Source organism: Capra hircus, chromosome 1, assembly GCF_001704415.2.
Source record: "Capra hircus breed San Clemente chromosome 1, ASM170441v1, whole genome shotgun sequence".
NCBI lineage: Eukaryota > Metazoa > Chordata > Mammalia > Artiodactyla > Bovidae > Capra > Capra hircus.
In genome coordinates this window covers 131,312,467-131,335,701 of record NC_030808.1, presented here as the reverse complement: position 1 = coordinate 131,335,701, position 23,235 = coordinate 131,312,467, and positions in this window count along the sequence as shown.

The window sequence follows — 23,235 nt, the reverse complement described above, 5'->3', positions numbered from 1 at the left end:
ACAGAATGTAGTGAGGGAGGGGAGGATTGTTGTGGACAAAGAGAGGGAGGAGCCAGATACATGTTTTGAATTTTGTTTTTTATTTTATTTACTTATTTTTATTAAAGTATAGTTGGCTTCTGCATTGGCAAGCAGGTTCTTTACCACTGCCACCTGGGGAAGTTTCAGGTATACAACATAGTAATTCAATAGTATAGTATATAAGGTCTATGGTATAATCTATTTTTATAGATTACATTCCATGGAAAGCTATAAAATATTGACCATATTCCCTGTTCCCTGTTCTGTATATTACATCCTTGTAACTTACTTTATTCTTGGTGGTTTGTGTCTCAATCCCCTTTACCGATCTTGTCCCTCCCCCACTCTTCTCCCCGCAGGTAACCTCTAGTTTGTCCTCCATATCTGTGAGTCTGTTTCTGTTTTGCTATAATTGATCATTTGTTCTAATATTTACATTCCACATATAAGTGAAAACATATAATATTTGTCTTTATCTTTTATTTCACTAGGCATTATGCCCCCCAGTGCGATGGAAAACCACTGGAGGATTTATAAACAAAAAAGTGATATGGTTTAATTTATACATATTTTAAGTTTTTATTTATTCTTGACTACACTTGGTCTTTGTTGCTGTGGGGCGCCTCTCTAGTTCCAGTGCATGGGCTTCTCGTTGTGGTGGCTTCTCTTGTCGTGAAGCAGGAGTTGTGGAACATGTGGCTTCAATAGTTGCAGCGCATGGGCTCAGTAATCATGGCTTGCAGGCTCTAGGGAACAGTCTCAATAGTTGTGGTGCAGGGACTTAGTTGCTTCGTGGCATATGAAATCTTCCCAGACTAGGGATTGAACCCATGTCCCATGCATTGGCAGGTGTATTCTTAACCACTGGACCACCAGGGAAGTCACTGATTTACAATTCTTAAAAGATAGTTTGGCTGTTCAGATGGCAGACTGTAGTGGGTGAAAGTTAAGCAGGAGTGACAGTCCAGTGTCTGCTTCTCTTACCCTAAGAGCCCAGAGGCGAGTGGGGGAAATTAGACCTTTCTGCCCCTTAGAGCCACTCTCCAGGCCTTCGCTGGACCATCCGCATAGGTGAGGCCTGGGTTGCAGAGGTCCTCCCTAAGAGATGCAAATCTTCCTTGTGCAGCACGTCTCAGAATTTGCAGAAGAATGGCACTCGCACTCCAGGTCTCTTCCCCTAATTCCAGAATGTCAAAAACATGGCTGCAAGAAGTGAACTCAGACCCATGGAATGTGTTTACAGCACTGAGAGCCATTCTTACATTTGATCGCCATAATTTTTCTCCCTAATCATGCCTGAAAAATAAATTGCTTGCTTAAAAATGATTATTTTAAGAAGTCCTGAACATTAATTTGCTTAATGCTCCCCTGTCGCAGATGATGTGTTTCGCCTGATGCTTTGGCACAAGAGATGGGCAGAAGATGCCTCATATATTTGTGTCAAGCTTCATCGACAGTGACGTTTGTCAGAGGCTACTTAAGTGACAGCTAAAAAAACACCTGATTGTTTACCTAGAATTCCCTATTATGGCCAAGCAGCTCATGCCTCTATCTGCCATCAGTGATTTGTATGTTTCAGCTGAAATGGGCAGGAAACAAATCTGGGAGGAAGTAGATATCCAAATTACTCTTCTGACCAACATTTCACAATGAGAACAGGCATGTTTGCTGAAAGTTTCTGTGTGGCCAGTTCACTCAGGGGCATTTATTTCCCGTTTCCATTCTTTCTTCTGCCTAGACACAGGCCCTTGGCCCAGTTCAACCCAGAGAAGAGGCCTAATTCAGGCATTGCAGATGAATTTCAACTAGAGCGGATTCATTTCTATTATGTTTGTATCTACCCCAAAATGGAGTTCAGCCCTCAAGACCAGAAAAGAGAAATAGAGAAATTTATACATTTGAACAAAACTGAAGCTGACATTTTCCTAGATTTAAACCTGAATTATTATGGAAACAAAAACAATGCATCAAAATAATACAGAATAAGAAAGGTAGAAAAATGTATAGCCTTGCCACTCTCAGAAGTATAATGTCATGAAGCAGTACTTATTTTATTTTTAAACTTGATATTTTTGAATGGAAATATTTTCACTTTTTTTTTTGGCCACACTCCGTGGCATATGGAATCTTAGTTTCCCAACCAGGGATTGAACCTTGTTAGGTAAAAGACGACCAGAACACCAAAAAGAGTGTCTAACAGGCTTTAATGGCAAAGTGCTACCAGTCGGGGTTCCCAGACCCGAACGAGGCAGGTCGAGGAAGTCCTCGCCCGGACTGTGCTGGGGAGTGGTGTATATACGTTCCTTGTGAGGGATGGTCAGGCTGCTGCTGCTGCTGCTGCTGCTGCTGCTGCTGCTGCTGGTGTCACTTCAGTCGTGTCCGACTCTGTGCGACCCCGTAGATGGCAGCCCTCTAGGCTCCTCTGTCCCTGGGATTCTCCAGGCAAGAATACTGGAGTGGGTTGCTATTTCCTTCCCCAATGCATGAAAGTGAAAAGTGAAAATGAAGACGCTCAGTCTGGCTAGATCACCAAAAAAGGTACAGTTAGTGGACGGGGGTTCGGATAGGTTGTTAGGTAGAGGTGTTGTGGGCTGATAGGTCCTTTATGCGGCTGGGGTGGGGATTGTTTTAGCTGGCGAAGTGTGCTGTCATTGGTCCTCGGGATCTGGGAGGATCCTTCTGTTAGGGATTTTCCTGCTGGCGGGAGCGAGGCAGCCCATCATGGCCCCCAGGGTCCGGCCTTATAAACCTATCCTCCTACAGTGACAGTGCAGCGTCTTAACCACTAGACCACCAGGGAAGTCTCTTTACATGTTTTAAAAATAAATAATATATGTATGTATTTGAAGCAATAACAATTTCAGAGACTTTTTTTAAATTTTACTTTGGAATAATTTCTAGAAGAGTTGCGAAGACAGTACAATTTGTATATAGTGTCCACCCAGCTTCCCCTACTGTTAACATTTTCTATAATCATAGAATATATGTTGAAACTAAGAAATTGACATTGGTACATGGCTACTAACTAAATACAGATTTCATTCAAATTTAATCAGTGTTTTCACAAATTTCCTTTCGTCTATTTCAGAATCTAAGCCAGAATATGACGCAGCCTTTAATTTTCACAAATTTCCTTTCGTCTATTTCAGAATCTAAGCCAGAATATGACGCAGCATTTAATTTTCATGTCTCTTTAGTTTCCTCTGACCTGTGCTATTTTCTCAGTATTTCTTTGCTTGTCATGACCTTACCAGTTTTGAAGAATATGGTTGGATATTTTGTAGACTGTCTCAATTGGGGTCTGTCTGATGTCTTCTTGCGATCAGACTGGGGTTAAGGGCTTGATGGCAGAATTCCCAGGGAGGAAGTGCCATTCCTTTTGCATCAGATCAGGGGCACATAACTTATTAACATTCATCACCTGGTTATGGAGTGCCTGTTGACGTTCAGGTTTCTCCTCTGTAAACCTGTTATGTTTTGCTTTCCATGCTCCATCCTTTGGGTGAAGGTCATTGAGTCTAGCCCAAACTCTAAGGTAGGGGACACATATTATTTGAAATTCTTTTGTAAGGAAATTTGTCCCTTATCCCTCCATTTATTTTATTTATTCAGTCATTTGTTTATAGCAATATGGACTCCTTGATGTTTATTTTAGTCTTTGGGTTACAATCTAATACTAATGTAATTAATTTTGTTGCTCAATAAAGCAAGAAGTAAAGCTTGTAGTTCCAGTTTTGGCTCCTGGGAGCTATCTGGTTGGCTTCTTAATTCCTTTTGACATGACTGCATCTTTTGCTTTTTTTCTGCTATGCCTAGTAGGGAACAGAACTGGGAAATGCATGTGTACATACTAACCTATATATATATATACAAATCTCTTTCTCTTAAAATAAGAGTTCATACTGACAACCTATAACCCAGCACCACAGGATCTATTCTTGTTTCCCTTCTTGCTTATTTGTAGCTCCTTTTTCTGACAGAAAACTGGCTTCTATTATCTACACTGTATTTATTTATTTGTTTAATACTAGCATACTGTACTTCCATGATTGCTAACCCATACACCTATAAGAAATAAATTTATCAGCTAGAGTACAGTCTTTATGTTCGATGCATTTTGTCCCATGCATTAGTATCCAGCCCAGACACCATTTGCAGAAACCAGTCAGCTCCTTTTTATTCTACCCTCTTCAATGAGCTTATGTCAAACACAGGTCATACAGTTAGATTCACTTGCCTCAGTCTGCATTCTGCTCTGGGATCCCCCAACATCCTGGTTTATTGTTTTTAATTAGAATATAGTGAAGTTCACACTTTGTGGTATATAGTTCTAGAGTTTTGACAGATATGTCCATCACCCCAGAGTTGGGTGCCCTTGTGTAAGCCTTTGCAGTCAACCCTTCTCCCTCCCCCAGTCTAAGACGACTACTGCTTTGTTTTCCATAGAGTTTTATAGTCTTACAGGTACTTAAATTTTTTTTGCATTTTGGAAGTTTTTATTGTTTATTTTTTTAAAAATTGAAGTACAGTTGATTTACAACATTTCAGGTGTACAGCAAAGTAATCACTCATATATATATGAATATAGATATACCTATTCTTTTTCAAATTCTTTTCCCTTATAGGTTATTGCAAGATATTGAATATATTTCCCTGTGCCACTACTGTTACATTTAGTAGTGTGTATCTGTTAATCCCAAACTCTTGATTTATCTTTACCTCTTCTCCTTTCCCCTTTGTTAGCCATGAATTTGTTTTCTATGTCTGTGAGTCTATTTCTCTTTTCTAAATAAGTTCATTTGTATCATTTTTTAGATTCCATGTATAAGCGACATCAGTCTTTCTCTGTCTGACCTATTTCACTTAGTATGATAATTTCTAGGTCCATCCATGTTGCTGCAGATGGCATTATTTTATTCTTTTTTATGGCTGAGTAATATTTTTACAAAGGTCCGTCTACTCAAGGCTATGGTTTTTCCATTGGTCATGTATGGATGTGAGAGTTGGACTGTGAAGAAAGCTGAGCACCAAAGAATTGATGCTTTGGAACTGTGGTGTTGGAGAAGACTCTTGAGAGTCCCTTGGACTGCAAGGAGATCCAACCAGTCCATCCTAAAGGAGATCAGTCCTGGGTGTTCATTGGAAGGACTGATGTTGAAGCTGAAACTCCAATACTTTGGCCACCTCATGCGAAGAGTTGATTCATTGGAAAAGACCCTGATGCTGGGAGGGATTGGGGCCAGGAGGAGAAGGGGACAACAGAAAATGAGATGGCTGGATGGCATCACCGACTCGATGGATGTGAGTCTGAGTAAACTCTGGGAGTTGGTGATGGACAGGGAGGCCTGGCGTGCTGTGGTTCACAGGGTTGCAAAGAGTCGGACATGACTGAGCAACTGAACTGAACTGAATATTTTACATCTTCTTAATCCGTTCATCTAACTGTGAGCATTTGCTTCCATGTGTTCACTATTGTAAATAATATTGCTATTAATATTGGGGCCCTTGTTTTTTCTCCACTTCATTTGAAAATTCAGGTAGCTCTTTGTTGTGTGGGTTTAGATATATCACAGACCATATCCTCTCAGTATTGCACATATGAGTAGACATCCTACCTGTAAAAGGGAAACAGAGCACTGTGTGGGCTGTGGAGTTGGACTGCTTGGGCACACACTCAGCTCCAGTACTTACTAATTGTAGAACTGTGATCAAGTTACTAAAAACTCCAATGGCTTAATTTCCTTTTTTCTAAAATGACTATAATAGTAGTCTTCAAATTTGAGGACTACTATGACTACTATTAGTAGTCTTCTTTACAAATTTGATGTAAGTAAAAAATGAGCTCATATGTATAAAAAAAAAAAGGAACCTAGAATATAGTAAGCCTTCCAAAGAAGTTAGCTGCTATTATTACTATTTTTTATTATTGTTACTATTTCTAATCTATAACTGTGTACCCTCATTAAAAATGAACAAAACTCTTCATTAAAGTATATTTTATTTCCTAAATTACAAACAGAAAATCAGAGGGTTGGGAATGAAGACTTTATTTTCTTTCCTGATAGTTGCTACTTCTCTTTTCTTTAAAGCTTAACTTTGCTCACTATACAGGTAAAACACACTTACCCTTATTCATTTAACAATCATTTATGCATGACTTCAGTACCGTGATGGGGGCCATGCCTCTCTTTACTTGTTCCTGTGTCATTAGCTTCTCTAATGGTTTGTAGCAGATGGTATAGCTGCTCAATATATAATTGGAAAGTGGTTGAGTGTCACCTGACTGAATTGGTGGTCCGTGTTAACACAAAGATGAGTGAGATCTGGTGCTTCAGCTAAGTGAGGGAGAATAGGACCCATGCCTTGCTGAGGCAGGCCTGGCTGACTCTACTTGGGTCACTTGGAGAATGGTCTCAGAGGAGGATTAGAAAATCTAATGAAAGAGGAAACCTTCCTACACTGTTGGTCAGAATTTAAATTGGGGCAGCCACTATGGAGAACAGTATGCAGGTTCCTTAAAAAACTAAGATTAGAGTTACCATATGATCCAGCAATCTTACTCCTGGGCATATATCCAGAAAAGATGAAAGCTAATTTGAAAAGATACATGCACCCCAGCATTTATTGCGACGCTATTTGTAACAGCCAAGACATGGAAACAACCTAGATATCCATTGACAGAAGATTTGGTACATATATACAACTTAATATTACTCAACCATAAAAAGAATGAAATGATACCATTTGCAGCAACATGGATGGACCTAGAGATTATCATACTGAGTGAAATAGATCAGACAAAGACAAATATCATCTATCACTTATATGTAGAATCTAAAAAATGATACAAATAAACTCTTTTATGAAACAGGCATAGATTCACTGACATAGAAAACAAACTTATGGTTACCAAAGAGGAAGGGAGAAGAGAGATAAATTAGGAATCTGGGATTAACAGATACACACTGTTAGAAAGATATATAGGAATTACTATATAGCCTAGGGAACTCTTTTCAATATCTAAAATAACCTATAATGGAAAAAAATCTGAAAAAAAGTATCATTTTATATCTATTTCTATAAACAATCTATATGTATATATATGAACTGAATCACTCTGATGTGCACCTAAACTAACACAACAATGGTGAGTAGATACAGGTGGGGGCATCTTGCAAAAGCAGGAGACCAACTGGAAACTCTCTGGAGAGAGACGGTCATGATCTGAACTGGAATCATGGAAGGGGGAGAGGGAGAGATTTTTAATGGAGAATTTGACAGGACTTTGAGATCAGTTTTATACAGAAGCCTGAGGACAGAAAATAGTAGAGAAAGTGACAGCCAGTGTGCCTTCTTGGATGATGAGATTATTCCTGAACTCCCCAGGGAGGGAGGGGTGAAAGAATGAGTCCAGGTACACAGACTGTACATACAAATGTGCACACATGTGCCTACACACCATCTCCCCAGTAATAACTACTGATTAAAACAGGAAACACAGAATGCAACTGACAGAGGGGGTTGTATGGGTGACTGAAATGAACACAGAAGGGTGCATCTTCCCTAGGAGGTTCAGATTACAATTGGGGTCAGGAAAGGAACTATGTGAAAAGTCACAGGGTTGTGGGAGGACCTAGACCTGCGTTGTCCTCAGTTACCTCTGACTGGCATGACCTTTTCCCTGCAATGATGACCTTCAATAGATCAAGTGACATCTATGTGCCTACGTATCTATGGATATAAGGCCACTACCTGTTGCCCACAGGAGAAACCCTCTGAGTTCCCATTATTCCTTCGATGAAGACATTTTCACAGTGGCAGCTGGTCCAGATTACAGGTGTAGCCAGAGGCCTTGGAGCAGGAGGAAACTGAATGGCCACCATGAGAATGGAGGTCCTGTGACCTTCCCCTTGTTAATGGAGCTCTGATCAATGGAGCAAACTAGCTACACCTGGCACAGGGTACTTACTACTCTAGTCACTGCCTGTTTTTCTGGAATAATGTGCCCTGTGATGTATGTTGAAACGAAATGCCAAATTTAGAGGAAGGGCAACATGGTTCTGAAAAGGCAACTCTGAACACAGAGGTTAAGAGAAAGTGGGGCTTGTCCTGACACCTTTTCTGAGGGACATAGGGTGGCATTGAACCATGCTGGGTGCCTCTCTTGCTTGTCACTGCACACGTGCATCACAGGGGCAGGTGGGAACAGGGCAGCGCATAGCACTGCTGTGACCATAATAAGACAGCGTTACGACAAGTAAGGAAGCACTTCTATTACACAGAGTCTCTTGCTTCAAGCGGCAGATGAGAGAAATCCTCTAATCTCACTTGGTTTTAATCCTGGATTAAGGCAGATCTGTTAATAAAACACCAGTAAAATCAAGACTAGTTTGCAATTATCTTCAACTTCAATTACATACATTTTATGATTTTAAACACACATACAGTTGAAATATGTTTTAAATTCCATGCACCCTTGAAGAGGCAGTTCAGGAAAATTAAAGAGTTCCACCGATAAAGCATTGGCTAGAAAACACAAGGAAGAGATGGGAAGAGAGAAGAAAATGGTTGGATTCAGATAATATTCTCAATTTTTATCTAATAGCCTAATCCAAATCAGAAGGATGACCACAGCGGGGCTGATGTGGAGAGTAACTGTGAGCTGCCGGGATGCGTGCAGTGTGTGCTGAGGCCAGGTTCCATCCCCACCAGCAGGAGAACTGCTTTAGCTCTGTGAACAGGTGTTTCCCAGGCCAGCAGGGACAATGAGTTGTCCCAACTCATCAGCTGTGCACACAGGACTCAACCATAGATGGCATCACATACCCCACGAGTTTGTGCAACCCTGAAGGGGACAGCCCCTATTACATTGTGCTAAGCCTGGGTCTCTAAAAGAGTCTGAGTCTCTGGGCCAGGCTCACATTGCTGCCTCTTTTCTCATTTCTAAAATCAGGGCTGCTTGTGGTACCCAGATAGTGCTGGTCAAGGTAGAAGACAGCCCCACTCCTCTGAACTCCTGGGAAGGCGCTTGGTTCACACCGTCCCAGAGAATGAATCACTTTTTGAACATGCTTTCTGTGTAATATGTCCTCATCTGTTTCAGCCTTAGTCATGCATGGCAACTCCTTTTCTGGGACACACGTGGATCGTCTTGTCCCTGAAGACTGACTGGGGAGGTGGGAGGATGTGCAGAAATAACCATCACAGCTGTCTGCAGGTGGGGTCCAACTCACACATAGCTTTGCAGTTCAGCACTGAGTTAGCTTATACAATATTGTGGGGAGAAGAATACCATTCACATCAATTGGATTCCTGAGATATGCAAACTTTGACAGCTGTGGCAACTCTGTGCTGTGTTCTACCTGGTGACAATCCTCAGGACAGCAGGAGCAGCCATGCCTGTTAGGCAAGGTCGGTGTACACCCTGCTCTGAGGCCATCTCTCACTGTCTCTGCTGTCTTGCTTGTGCTGCTATTTGTCTTACAATAAAGAAAAAATTGACTCTTATTTGCTCCTATGTCTCTCTGGAAATGAGGGCTCCTGAGGGCTGCATGTTTGGCTAGCATACCTCACTCATGTATGGCACTTGCCTGGCCCCTGTGGCTATCTGTTTTTATAATCCCTAGGCATGAGTATTGGAGAAGGCAATGGCACCCCACTCCAGTACTCTTGCCTGGAAAGTCCCATGGACGGAGGAGCCTGGGAGGCTGCAGTCCATGAGGTTGCTAAGAGTCAGACACAACTGAGCAGCTTCACTTTCACTTTTCACTTTCATGCATTGGAGAAGGCAATGGCAACCCACTCCAGTGTTCTTGCCTGGAAAATCCCAGGGATGGAGGAGCCTGGTGGGCTGCCGTCGATGGGGTCGCACAGAGTTGGACACGACTGACGTGACTTAGCAGCAGCAGCAGCAGGCATGAGTATGGTTGAGACAGTGAGCTCTTTGAAAAGTAACCATACTATGGTTGGATATTCTATGACAGTATGTATTTCTCCTTGCAAATTGCCAAGTCTTGGTCACAAGTCATCACTTTCTTTCATCTCTTCATTTCCATCATCAGCGCTAGCAGTTTGGCTGTCTTCTTAGAGCCATCGTCATAAGAAATAAAATATATAATCAGTTACTTCCCTGGTGGTCAAGTGGTTAAGACTCCACTTTCCAATGCAGGAAGTGTGGGTTCAATCCCTGGTCAGGCAGCTAAGATCCCACATGTCTTGCAGCCAAACAAATAAAGCATGAAACAGAAGCAGTGTGGTAACAAATTCAATAAAGACTCTTTGTCTAAAATTTTTAAAAAGTCTTTTTTAAAAAGTAAATAATCATTTCTTGTGGGTTATCATGTCCTAAATTTGAATTAGAGACCAGTTAAGGACTGTGGGTAACTCCAGTACTTTGGCCACCTCATGCGAAGAGTTGATTCATTGGAAAAGACTTTGATGCTGGGAGGGATTGGGGGCAGGAGAAGAAGGGGACGACAGATGATGAGATGGCTGGATGACTTGATGGATGCGAGTCTGAGTGAACTCCGGGAGTTGGTGATGGACAGGGAGGCCTGGCGTGCTGCAATTCATGGGTCACAAAGAGTCGGACACAACTGAGCGACTGAACTGAACTGAACTGAAGGACTGTGGGTAGGTGGGTGTGGGCAGTAGCTGTGTGATCTTGGGGTCAGTGACTGGTCAAGGCCAGCTTCGTACAGAAAAGCACCCACTGTTATAGACAGTAGTTCAGATCTGAATAAAAGCCCTGGATTTGGGAGCAGGCAAGCTTGGCTCATTCATGAATGCCAAATCCACAGATTTTAATGTGATTGTGGAGAATAATTTCCTGGAATTCAGCTATAGCTTTAGGAAGTTTCAGTTCAATTCAGTTGCACAGTCATGTCCAACTCTTTGAGACTCCATGGACTGTAGCAGGTCAGGCTTCCCTGTCCATCACCAACTCCCAGAGCTTGCTCAAACTCATGTCCATCAATTCAGTGATGCCATCCAAGCATCTCATCCTCTGTCATCCCCTTCTTCTCCCACCTTCAGTTTTTGTCAGCATCAGGGTCTTTTCCAATGAATCAGTTCTTCACATCAGGTGGCCAAAGTATTGTAGCTTTAGGAGGTTTAAAACCCTAAAATTATATACAACATCTTATGTGAAGAAGAAATTTGTTTGTTTGTTGAGAAGACATTTGATAACTTTCTTTAGATTCTCAAAATTGTCTGTGTCTTAAAACAGTCAATGATTGTTTGTGAACTTTACATATTTTCACCCCATCTTATTCCAAAAAACTTAAAATTATTTACAAAGATGTCCCTAACATAAAAGTTATAATAAATTAGGACCAAACATTTAACAAGAGGCTTGAGGGAATTCCCTGGTGATCCTCACAATAAAGTGAGGGCTGATAGAGCTGATCTGGCTGGTTGGCCCAAGATCCCTTCCTCCTGAGTCTGTCTAGACCACTCATTATTCGTGGTTATTGGGTGCTTCTAGGCCATTGCCCCTCAACAGGGCCTGATAGGAGAAATTGATATGGGGCTCCTGGGCACAAAACTCTTTCTGTGTCTGCCATTTCTTAATTATAGGAAATAGGCTTCATTCATCCTCTATGAGCTTCCCTGAGTTCCAATGAGCAAGTTCAAATAGTTGCTAACTAAGGAAAGAAGAGGATATGGAGACAAGAGAAGAACAGTCAAAAGAAACAATAGTGCAGCCTTGGGATAGGGTCCTGGTTCCCCCTCAAGGGATATGCATAACAATTTCTTTGAACTGTTTTGCAGATACTGAAACGCCCCACCAGCTGAGAGAAAGTATTGGTATGCTGCTCATAAGCACATAGACCTCAGACTGGTTGGAACCAGAACATTGATGATGCTGACTCCCATTCACCTCATTACCAACCAATCAGAAGAATGCCCACGGGCTGATCATGGCTTCTTTGAATCATTACTATAAAACTCCTCACTACCACCTCCAGTTTGGGACACACAGTTTTGAGTGCATTAGCTGGCTGCAGCCCTCTTTGTCTGGCAAAGCAATGAAGTTATTCTTTTTTCAGTTCAGTTCAGTTCAGTCACTCAGTCGTGTCCGACTCTTTGTGACCCCATGAATCACAGCACGCCAGGCCTCCCTGTCCATCACCAACTCCCAGAGTTCACCCAAACTCATGTGCATAGAGTTGGTGATGCCATCCAGCCATCTCATCCTCTGCCGTCTCCTTCTCCTCCTGCCCCAATCCCTCCCAGAATCAGGGTCTTTTCTAATGAGTCAACTCTTCACATGAGGTGGCCAAAATATTGGAGTTTCAGCCTCAGCATCAGTCCTTCCAATGAACACCCAGGACTGGTCTCCTTTAGGATGGACTGGTTGTATCTCCACGCAGTCCAAGGGACTCTCAAGAGCCTTCTTCAACACCACAGTTCAAAAGCATCAATTCTTCGGCACTCAGCTTTCTTCACAGTCCAACTCTCACATCCATACATGACCACTGGAAAAACCATAACCTTGACTAGATGGACCTTTGTTGGCAAAGTAATGTCTCTGCTTTTTAATATGCTATCTAGGTTGGTCATAACTTTCCTTCCAAGGAGTAAGCGTCTTTTAATTTCCTGGCTGCAATCAGCATCTGCAGTGATTTTGGAGCCCAAAAAAGTAAAGTCTGACACTGTTTCCACTGTTTCCCCATCTATTTGCCATGAAGTGATGGGACCAGATGCTGTGATCTTAGTTTTCTGATTGTTGAGCTTTCAACTCCATCTCTGAGATTTAATTTGGTGTTGGGATCCAGAGGCCAGATTTGGCTTCAAATGGCTTTGGGAAGGCCCCAAGTCCCTGAGTATGTCAAAGAGAAGAGATTAGGTGAGGATTCTTTCTCTGAAGCACGTGTAGAAAACTGTAGGTATGGGTATGTTAGGGGAAGCACCTGACTGAAACCACCCACCTTGGCCAGGCATACACTGCATCTCTCTGCCGGGGCACCCCTCCCCAATAGTCTCTTGCTTTGTCAGCTTATGTGTCTCCTCGGACATTTCTTTTCCGAGTGTTAGACAAAAGCCCACTTTTGGGCCCTGGAGGGGGTCCCCCTTCCTGCAACAGGTATGTTTGTGTATGCATATACTTAAAAGCAGGTGTGTGACCGTGGAATGTGTGTGAATTTGGAAAACAAACGAAGTGAGTGTATATGGCAATGTGCTACAAGTGAGTGGATATGGCGATATGCTCAAAACTAGTACATATATGAACTTCATTATGTATTTGTGTGTGAGTTTGAGAATGATGCATACAGATCTGTCACAGTCCAGAAATACACAGAACAGGGAGGATGGGGAAGGGCGTGGCCAAGGGGAAACATAATAGATACAGAGCGGAGGGAAGAACTTTCTGGGAAGACTGGAGTGTAATTTTAAAAATATGGATAAGCATAAGCACTATTTCAAGATATATTCAGTGCTCTAGATCTATCTGTGAGGGCTCTGAGTCATTGATTTCCAGGTATGGCTAATATGACTGTAGTTTGTTGCCTACATTAATAACAGAAGGAAACATTACATTTCAGTTTCAGCTGGTGAAATGAAGATGTAAGTTTTCCTCTTAAAATTTATGACTCCCCAGAATTATATTCACAGCCCCCATGAAAGTATCTTTTGACCCTATGTTAAGAACCTCTGATTGAGAGGGTCATGAACAACATTTTAAAGGGAAATGTAGACTGGAGCATAGTAGAACAGAATAGAATGAAAAATATCAGGGAATATTTCACATAGGAAGAAATATTATATGGAATATTGAATAAAATGACTGTGTGTGTGTGCTGGATCATGATACGAAAGTAGGTAAAATAGAAAAACTTTGAGCCAAGGAATGTGTTTTATGTTTTAGATAAATGCCAAGGAAGGATTTCAAGTGCAGGAGTCACCAGACTAGGGTTCAGTTACAGAAACCTTTCTCCAAAAGCTGTAAAAAGAATTGAGCAGAGGGGAGTGAGGTGGAGAGAGAACAGGGGTTCACAGGTCATCATGGAATCTGAGCAGGAGGAAAGCATCTATGTGATGGTGAAAATGGAAGGTGGGGCATTCCAGACCTGTTAAAGAGGTAGAACATAGGGACTTGGTAACCCTTTGAATTTGAGAGATGCTGCAGAAGAAGGAATCTTTGTTCACTCTTGATGTTCCGACTTAGGTCCCTAGGTGGGTGAGCATGCCCATCTAAGATAGAGCTCATAAAAGCAGGGCCAGTACTGAGGGAACTAAGTCTGACTTTATAAACAATGATTTTTGTTACTTTCTGATGCTCCAAACTAGGATGTCACTCAGCCTGTTCTAGATCTCAATATTGTAATTTCTGAATGTGGCATTTTATCTGAAAACAGACTTTTTGGAGGCTTATGTGTATAAAGATCCTATCTTATGAAGATATTTACATGATTACATTAAATGGGATTATGCATGTGAAAAGGATTTTATAAACTGAATCCTAGAAACTTTCTACAAATAGTAGTTACCTAGTGCATAGGTATGACATAAATCAAAACCCTTCTGATTATACAGTGGAAGTGAGAAATAGATTTAAGGGACTAGATCTGATAGATAGAGTGCCTGATGAACTATGGACTGAGGTTCGTGACATTGTACAGGAAACAGGGATCAAGATCATCCCCATGGAAAAGAAATGCAAAAAAGCAAAATGGCTATCTCGGGAGGCCTTACAAATAGCTGTGAAAAGAGAAGCGAAAAGCAAAGGAGAAAAGGAAAGATATAAGCATCTGAATGCAGAGTTCCAAAGAAGAGCAAGAAGAGATAAGAAAGCCTTCCTCAACGATCAATGAAAGAAATAGAGGAAAACAACAGAATGGGAAAGACTAGAGATCTCTTCAAGAAAATTAGAGATACCAAGGGAATATTTCATGCAAAGATGGACTCAATAAAGAGCAGAAATGGTATGGACCTAAGAGAAGCAGAAGATATTAAGAAGAGGTGGCAAGAATACACAGAAGAACTGTACAAAAAAGATCTTCACGACCCAGATAATCATGATTGTGTGATCACTCATCTAGAGCCAGACATCCTGGAATGTGAAGTCAAGTGGGCCTTAGAAAGCATCACTACGAACAAAGCTAGTGGAGGTGATGGCATTCCAGTTGAGCTATTTCAAATCCTGAAAGATGATGCTGTGAAAGTGCTGCACTCAATATGCCAGCAAATTTGGAAAACTCAACAGTGGCCACAGGACTGGAAAAGGTCAGTTTTCATTCCAATCCCAAAGAAAGGCAATGCCAAAGAATGCTCAAACTACCACGCAATTGCACTCGTCTCACATGCTAGTAAAGTAATTCTCAAAATTCTCCAAGGCAGGCTTCAGCAATATGTGAACCGTGAACTCCCTGATGTTCAAGCTGATTTTAGAAAAGGCAGAAGAACCAGAGATCAAATTGCCAACATCTGCTGGATCATGGAAAAAGCCAGAGAGTTCCAGAAAAACATCTATTTCTGCTTTATTGACTATGCCAAAGCCTTTGACTGTGTGGATCACAATAAACTGTGGAAAATTCTTCAAGAGATGGGAATATCAGACCACCTGACCTGCCACATGAGAAACCTATATGTAGGTCAGGGAGCAACAGTTAGAAGTGGACATGGAACAACAGACTGGTTCCAAATAGGAAAAGGAGTACGTCAAGGCTGTATATTGTCACCCTGCTTATTTAACTTATATGCAGAGTACGTCATGAGAAACAGTGGACTGGAAGAAGCACAAGCTGGAATCAAGATTGCTGGAAGAAATATCAATAACCTCAGATATGCAGATGACACCACCCTTATGGCAGAAAATGAAGAGGAACTAAAAAGCCTCTTGATGAAAGTGAAAGTGGAGAGTGAAAAAGTTGGCTTAAAACTCAACATTCAGAAAACGAAGATCATGCCATCTGGTCCCATCACTTCATGGGAACTAGATGGGGAAATAGTGGAAACAGTGTCAGACCTTATTTTGGGGGGCTCCAAAATCACTGCAGATGGTGACTGCAGCCATGAAATTAAAAGACGCGTACTCCTTGGAAGGAAAGTTATGACCAACCTAGATAGCATATTCAAAAGCAGAGACAGTACTTTGCCATAAAACGTCTGTCTAGTCAATGCTATGGTTTTTCCAGTGGTCGTGCATGGATGTGAGAGTTGGACTATGAATAAAGCTGAGCGCCGAAGAATTGATGCTTTTGAACTGTGGGGTTGGAGAAGACTCTTGAGAGTCCTTTGGATTGCAAGGAGATCCAACCAGTCCATTCTAATGGAGATCAGTCCTGGGTCTTCTTTTTAAGGAATGATGCTAAAGCTGAAACTCCAGTACTTTGGCCACCTCATGCAAAGAGTTGACTCATTGGCAAAGACTCTGATGCTAGGAGGTAGTGGGGACAGGAGGAGAAGGAGACGACAGAGGATGAGATGGTTGGATGGCATCACGGACTCGATGGACGTGAGTTTGAGTGGACTCCGGGAGTTGGTGATGGACAGGGAGGCCTGGCATGCTGCAGTTCATGGGGTCGCAAAAAGCCGGACACGACTGAGCGACTGAACTGAACTGAACTGAGTTAATAAGTATAGTCTTTTTTTGTTTGCAAGGGATAAAAGCCAGTCTAAACACAATTGGGTACAAATGAAACATATCAGCTCTTTAAAGTAGAAAGTGTAGAGATATGTTAGCTTCAAGTACAGCTGGATCCAGAGATTCCTGATTTTGCTCCACTCTCAGCTGAGCTCTGCTCTCCTCTGTGTGGTGGTTCGATTTTCACTGAGGCTTTCTAACATCATGGGGTCAACTTGGTTGCAGCATTCCAGCCTGCCAATATCCCAGGTTCCAATTTTGGAAAAAAAAAGGAGTCTCTTCTGTTAATCCTTCCTGCACATATACTATTCTGATTATATATGTTTAGGTCACTTGCCTCCTTCCTGGCTAATCAAAGTGACTGGGGAAAATAACTGGCTATTTTTCTTAGGCTTGGAGATAGAATGGATCACATTCAGATCACTGGCCTGAGAGAGGGGAGGCATATCCCTGAATGAACACTGGGGGGCTCTTGCTAAAAGAAGGTAGAATGGGTCCTAGGAGGTAAACATCAAAAGTTGAATATCCACAGCAAAGAGGATAGTATTGTTAGTGCAGACCTGTGTATAGAGAACACATTGAGTACACTTTTATTTAGCTAGACACCGAGATCCACGGTGGAAAGCACAAATACTCACAGAGCTCTTAAGATGCAGGCTGCTAAGATTGACTAAGGTGACAATTCAAAAGCTTTAATGACTGAGGGCCCTAGAAAGCCCTTTTCAAGGAGGGACGTCAGGATTCAACAGATGGAAGTGGATTATTAGATTGAGAGATTACCTGACTTCTGCATGCAGCAGACAAGAATCTGGAGTGGGGCATCTTCCACAGAAGGGAAAAATAGCACATTCCTCCTCCCCTGAGTTGAGCCTCCATATTGGGAGCCTGTTCTGGCTGAGGTTTCTTTGGGCTGGGGGCCTGGAGACAGGCAGTGTGGACTTTAAGAGGTAAATTGTGGTTAGCACTTTAGCTCTGGTTCAGTTGACTATAAATAGGTTTTTACAGGTACACATAAAGTACTCCAATTGCCCACACACAAGTGGATTTGCACATATGTGTGTGTGTATGCAGACACACACGCACACACATACACACACACATGAGCATACACACCTCAAAAAGCAATTTTCCCCCCAGAGCATCAAGAAAGTTCCCCTTTCCACTTAAATGCTTTTCCAAATAGTCTTATTTTATTTTATTTTTTTTATTTATTTCTCTGCCATATCCTTTTCAATCTGGAAAGTGACTTGGCCTCTTTTCCCCCATCTATTTTCTGCCTTCCCGCTATTCAGTTTAGGCATGAAACACAGAACTAGATTGAAAGCATTCAATGGCTATTCAATCGGAGAAGAAAAGAGCCCCTTGGAGCTTTATTAGATATGAAGATCCACAATAAAAATCAATTTCTGCCTCTTTATGCAGTTTAAATGACAAAGCACCCACCCATTCTGCAGCCATTGTGCCGGGGAAATGTAATTCAGTCCCCGAGCTGGGCCCAGAGCACCGCGGACTCCCTGACCTGCACTGACAGATTCCAATATGATACAGACCTTCGGAGATAATGACAGCCACTTCATCTCACTGCAAGAAAAAAGTTATCTGATATCTTTGAGGGTTAAAAGGCTATGTGGGCAGCATTTTCAATAACCCACTAAATCAGCATCTTAAAAAATACCTAAAGCTTTGTTCCTTAAAAAAAAAATTTGCCCCTTACTCCTAACTCCATTTCTGAGCCCCAGCTGAGAGTGTCACAAGTGTCTGCTGCCAAGCCTTGTTTGGCACAGAAGGAACCCTCCTAGATAATTAGTCCAGAGGGAAACAAGGTGGGGAAGAAATGTCTATTCTTCTAAGGAATACGGATCTTCAGGTTTCCAAGTCCTGACAAAATAAATGAGATGAAACCAGTTAAAAAAAAAAACAACCCACATCTAAAAAACTAATTCCAAACTTGTTCTAACTTGTTTAAAATGTTACTATAAAAAGTTTTCTTTGCTAGAAGTGGACACAGTCCCTTTAATTGAAAGAAGTTTGTGCTTGAAGAAAGTTTCTGAGGTAGTCGTTGCCAAGGGAGCCACAGGAAACACTGCAGTTGGTCATTAATTTCCATGGGTAGAAAATTATCCTAATAGAAGGGGGAAATGTTAAGGAAAGAGACGTACGCTTTCTTCCATTTAAGATGGTTTACTCTCAGGGGAAATGTTTAATGGGAAAACATTATAGTCCCATGTTGTCCCATTATAGTCCCATAGTCCCATGTTCTGAACCTGTAAAGGAACAGACCTCTATTAATTTCTTTCTTTTATTATGACCAGGGAGGCAGGAAGATAAAGCAATGGTAGAAGAATAAACTACATCTGTTCTTGGGTTCCTTGGAAGGATTCAAAGAATGAAAGGGCTACAAGATGATTAAGAAAGGAGTATGGGAAGGGCTCTGGCTCTAAGTTGAGAAAAGCACAGTGTGTTACAAAACCACCTGATGACTGTCTGTAAGTTATACGAGGAATTAGAAAGAGGCAGGACAATGAGGCATCGCTGGGGTTGCAGTGGGAAAAGTAGGAGTGGGGATTCTGTATCCTCAGAGCCCTGTGTGACTTTAGGAAGACTTCTCATTGCCTGGGTCCAAGGTCCCTAGTCAATAAACTTTGACGTCTCTGGTTAATGAACCTTAAAGTCCTTTGTGTTGTCCCCACAATCTACGATTAGATCTCCAAATACGAAGTTATTTACTGTAAAGTTATTATCTTTCGGTTTTAGATTTTAAAAATGCCTTGCACCCAATTGTTCTAATAAAACATGCTTTAAAAAGTCAAGTGGAAAATCTCAATTTAGCTCCATATCCGGGAAAACAGGGTGCCCCTGTTCAGGGCTTGCCATGGCCAATAGCTTTCATCCTGTATGCCAGCTCTGACTGACAGGCAGTGGCTGTTTGCAGCAGTGTGGTCTCATAGAAATGGGAGAGAAAAATGTGAGACATACATGCTTTTGAAAAATTTGTGGTAAAAACATGAACATAAAATTTACTGTCTTCACCATTTTAAGTGTATAGTATGGTAAGCTATATGCATATTTTATACAGCAGATCTCCATAATTTTTCATCTTGAAAAACTGAAACCTATACTCATTAATTCCCCTTCCCCCTTTTCCAGTCTTTAGCACATTCTTTTCTACTGTCAGTTTCTTTGATTTTGACTTTGAGACACTTCCTATGAGTAGAATCATACAGTGTTTGTCCTTTGGTGACCAGTTTATTTAACTTTGAATAATACCCTTGAGGTTTATGCATGTGGTATCTCATGATAAGACTTTCTTCCTTTTAAAGGATGTGTAATATTTCATTTTATGTATAGACCACATTTTTTAAATCCATTCATCCATTGTTGGACATTTAGGTTTTTCCACATTATGGCTGTTGTGAGTAATGCTGTAATGGACATGAGTATGCAAATATGTCTCCAAGATCCTGCTTTCAATTCTTTTGGATATACATCCAGCAGTAGGATTGCTGGATCACAAGATAATTCTGCTTTCAGCTTTCTAAAAAACTTCCATATTGTTTTTCAAGTGACTGTACTATTTTACACTCCCACCCACAGTACAAAAGGGTTCCAATTCTCCACATCATTTTCAATATTTGCTATTTTATAATTTTTTGACAGTAGCCGTCCTAACAAGTGTGAGGAGGTATTTCATTGTGGTTTGCCTTTGTATTTCTCTGATGACGGGGGCAAGTGAGTGTCTCTTCATCTGTTTGTGAACCATTTGCATATCTTTTCCACAGAAAAGTCTATTCAAATATTTTGTCCATTTCTTAATTGGACTGTTTGCTTTGTGGCTGTTGAATTCTTTATATATTCTAGATCATTAACCCTTTATCAGATACATGATTTGCTTATTTTTCTCTCATTCCATAGGCTGCCTTTTCACTCTGTTTCTTCCTTTGCTGTGTGGAAATTTTTGAGCTCGATGTGGTTGCATTTGTCTGTTTTTGCATCTGTTGCTTGCACTTTTGGTGTCATATCCAAGAAATCATTGGTAAGTCCAATGTCATTAAGCTTTCTTTCTGTGTTTTCTTCTAGGGGTTTTATAGTTTCAGGTCTTTTGTTTAGGTCTTTAATCCATATTGAATTAATGTTTGGATGTGGTATAAGGTATGGTCCTACTTCATTCTTTTATTATTATTTTTTTAATATGAATATCCAGTTTTCCCAGCACCATTTGTTGAAGAGACAGTCCTTTCCCCATTGTATAACTTTGGAAGCCTTCTCAAAGATCAGTTTTGACCATACATATGAGGATTAATTTTCATATGTAATTTTAAATTTTCTAAAAGTTGTATTTTTAAAGGAAGCTAGAAAGAAACTGGTACAATTATGTCTATTATATCTATATATAAATTGTGCCATGTGCTCAGTTGTGTCTGACTCCTTGTGACCCCATGGACTGTAGTCTGCCAAGCTCCTCTGTCCATGGAATATTCCAGGCAAGAATACTGGAGTGTGTTGCCATTTCCTCTTCCAGGGGATTTTCCTGATTCAGGGATTGAAACTGAGTCTCCTGTGTCTCCTGCATTGCAGGAAGATTCTTTACCCACTGAGCCATCAGGTTAAGTCAATATATATTCAAAGTGAAAGTGAAGTTGCTCAGTTGTGTCTGACTCTTTGTGATTCCATGGACTGTAACGGTAGTCTACCAAGCTTCTCTGTCCATGGGATTTTCCAGGCAAGAGTACTGGAGTGGGTTGCCATTTCCTTCTCCAGGGGATCTTCCTGACCCAGGGATTGAACCCAGGACTCCTGCATTGCAGGCAGACGCTTTACCCTCTGAGCTACCAGGGAAGCCCCAATATATATTAAATGCATATAATTTAACTCAACATATCTGGAATCTTTAAGATATAAAATTATTGGTGCAGCCTCTAAGAAAAGGAGGAGGTTCCTCAAAAAACTAAAAATAAAATTACCATATGATTTAGCAATCCCATTCCTGGGGATATATCCAGACAAAACTATAATTCAAAAAGATACATGCACCCCTGTGTTCATGGCAACACTAATCACAATAGCCAAGAGATGGAAACAATTTAATATCCATTGACAGATAAATGGATAAAGAAGATATGGTATATATAAATATATGGAATACTACTCAGCCATAAAGGACAGTGAAATAATGCCATTTTAAACAACATGGGTGGACCTAGAGATTATCACACTAAGTGAAGTAAGTCAGAAAGAAAAAGACAAATCCCATATGACATTGCTTGTGTGTGGAATCTGACACAAGATATGATACAAACGAACTTATCTAGGAAACAGAAACAGATTCACAGACATAGAGAACATACTTGTGGATGCCAAGGGGGAGGTAGGGAAAGGGAGGGGTGGATTGGGAGTTTGGGATTAACAGGTGCAAACTATCCCATACAGGATGAATAAACAACAGGGTCTAACAGTGTAGCACAAGGAACTATATTCAATATCCTGTGATAAACCATAATGGAAAAGAATATGAAAAAGAATGCATATTTATATGGACTCTGCCCTTCCACTTCAGGGACAAATGTTCGATCCCTGGTCTGAGAACTAAGATTCCCCATGCCATGCAGTGTGGCCCCCATCTGACAAAAACAGTAACATTCATATTCCCAGGCCCACTTTAAAGATGATGCTGTGAAAGTGCTGCACTCAATATGTCAGCAAATTTGGAAAACTCAGCAGTGGCCACAGGACTGGAAAAGGTCAGTTTTCATTCCAATCCCACAGAAAGGCAATGCCAAAGAATGCTCAAAGTACCACACAATTGCACTCATCTCACATGCTAGTAAAGTAATGCTCAAAATTCTCCAAGGCAGGCTTCAGCAATACGTGAACTGTGAACTCCCTGATGTTCAAGCTGGTTTTAGAAAAGGCAGAGGAACCAGAGATCAAATTACCAACATCCGCTGGATCATCGAAAAAGCAAGAGAGTTCCAGAAAAACATCTATTTCTGCTTTATTGACTATGCCAAAGCCTTTGACTGTGTGGATCACAATAAACTGTGGAAAACTCTGAAAGAGATGGGAATACCAGACCACCTGACCTGCCTCTTGAGAAACCTGTATGCAAGTCAGGAAGCAACAGTTAGAAGTGGACATGGAACAACAGACTGGTTTCAACTAGGAAAAGGAGTACGTCAAGGCTGTATATTGTCACTCTGCTTATTTAACTTCTATGCAGAGTACATCATGAGAAACGCTGGACTGGAAGAAACACAAGCTGGAAATCAAGATTGCTGGGAGAAATATCAATCACCTCAGATATGCAGATGACACCACCCTTATGGCAGAAAGTGAAGAGGAACTAAAAAGCCTCTTGATGAAAGTGAAAGTGGAGAGTGAAAAAGTTGGCTTAAAGCTCAACATTCAGAAAACGATCACGGTATCTGATCCCATCACTTCATGGGAAATAGATGGGGCAATAGTGGAAACAGTGTCAGACTTTATTTTTTTGGGCTCCAAAATCACTGCAGATGGTAATTGCAGCCTTGAAATTAAAAGACGCTTACTCCTTGGAAGAAAAGTTATGACCAACCTAGATAGCATATTCAAAAGCAGAGACATTACTTTGCTGACTAAGGTCCATCTAG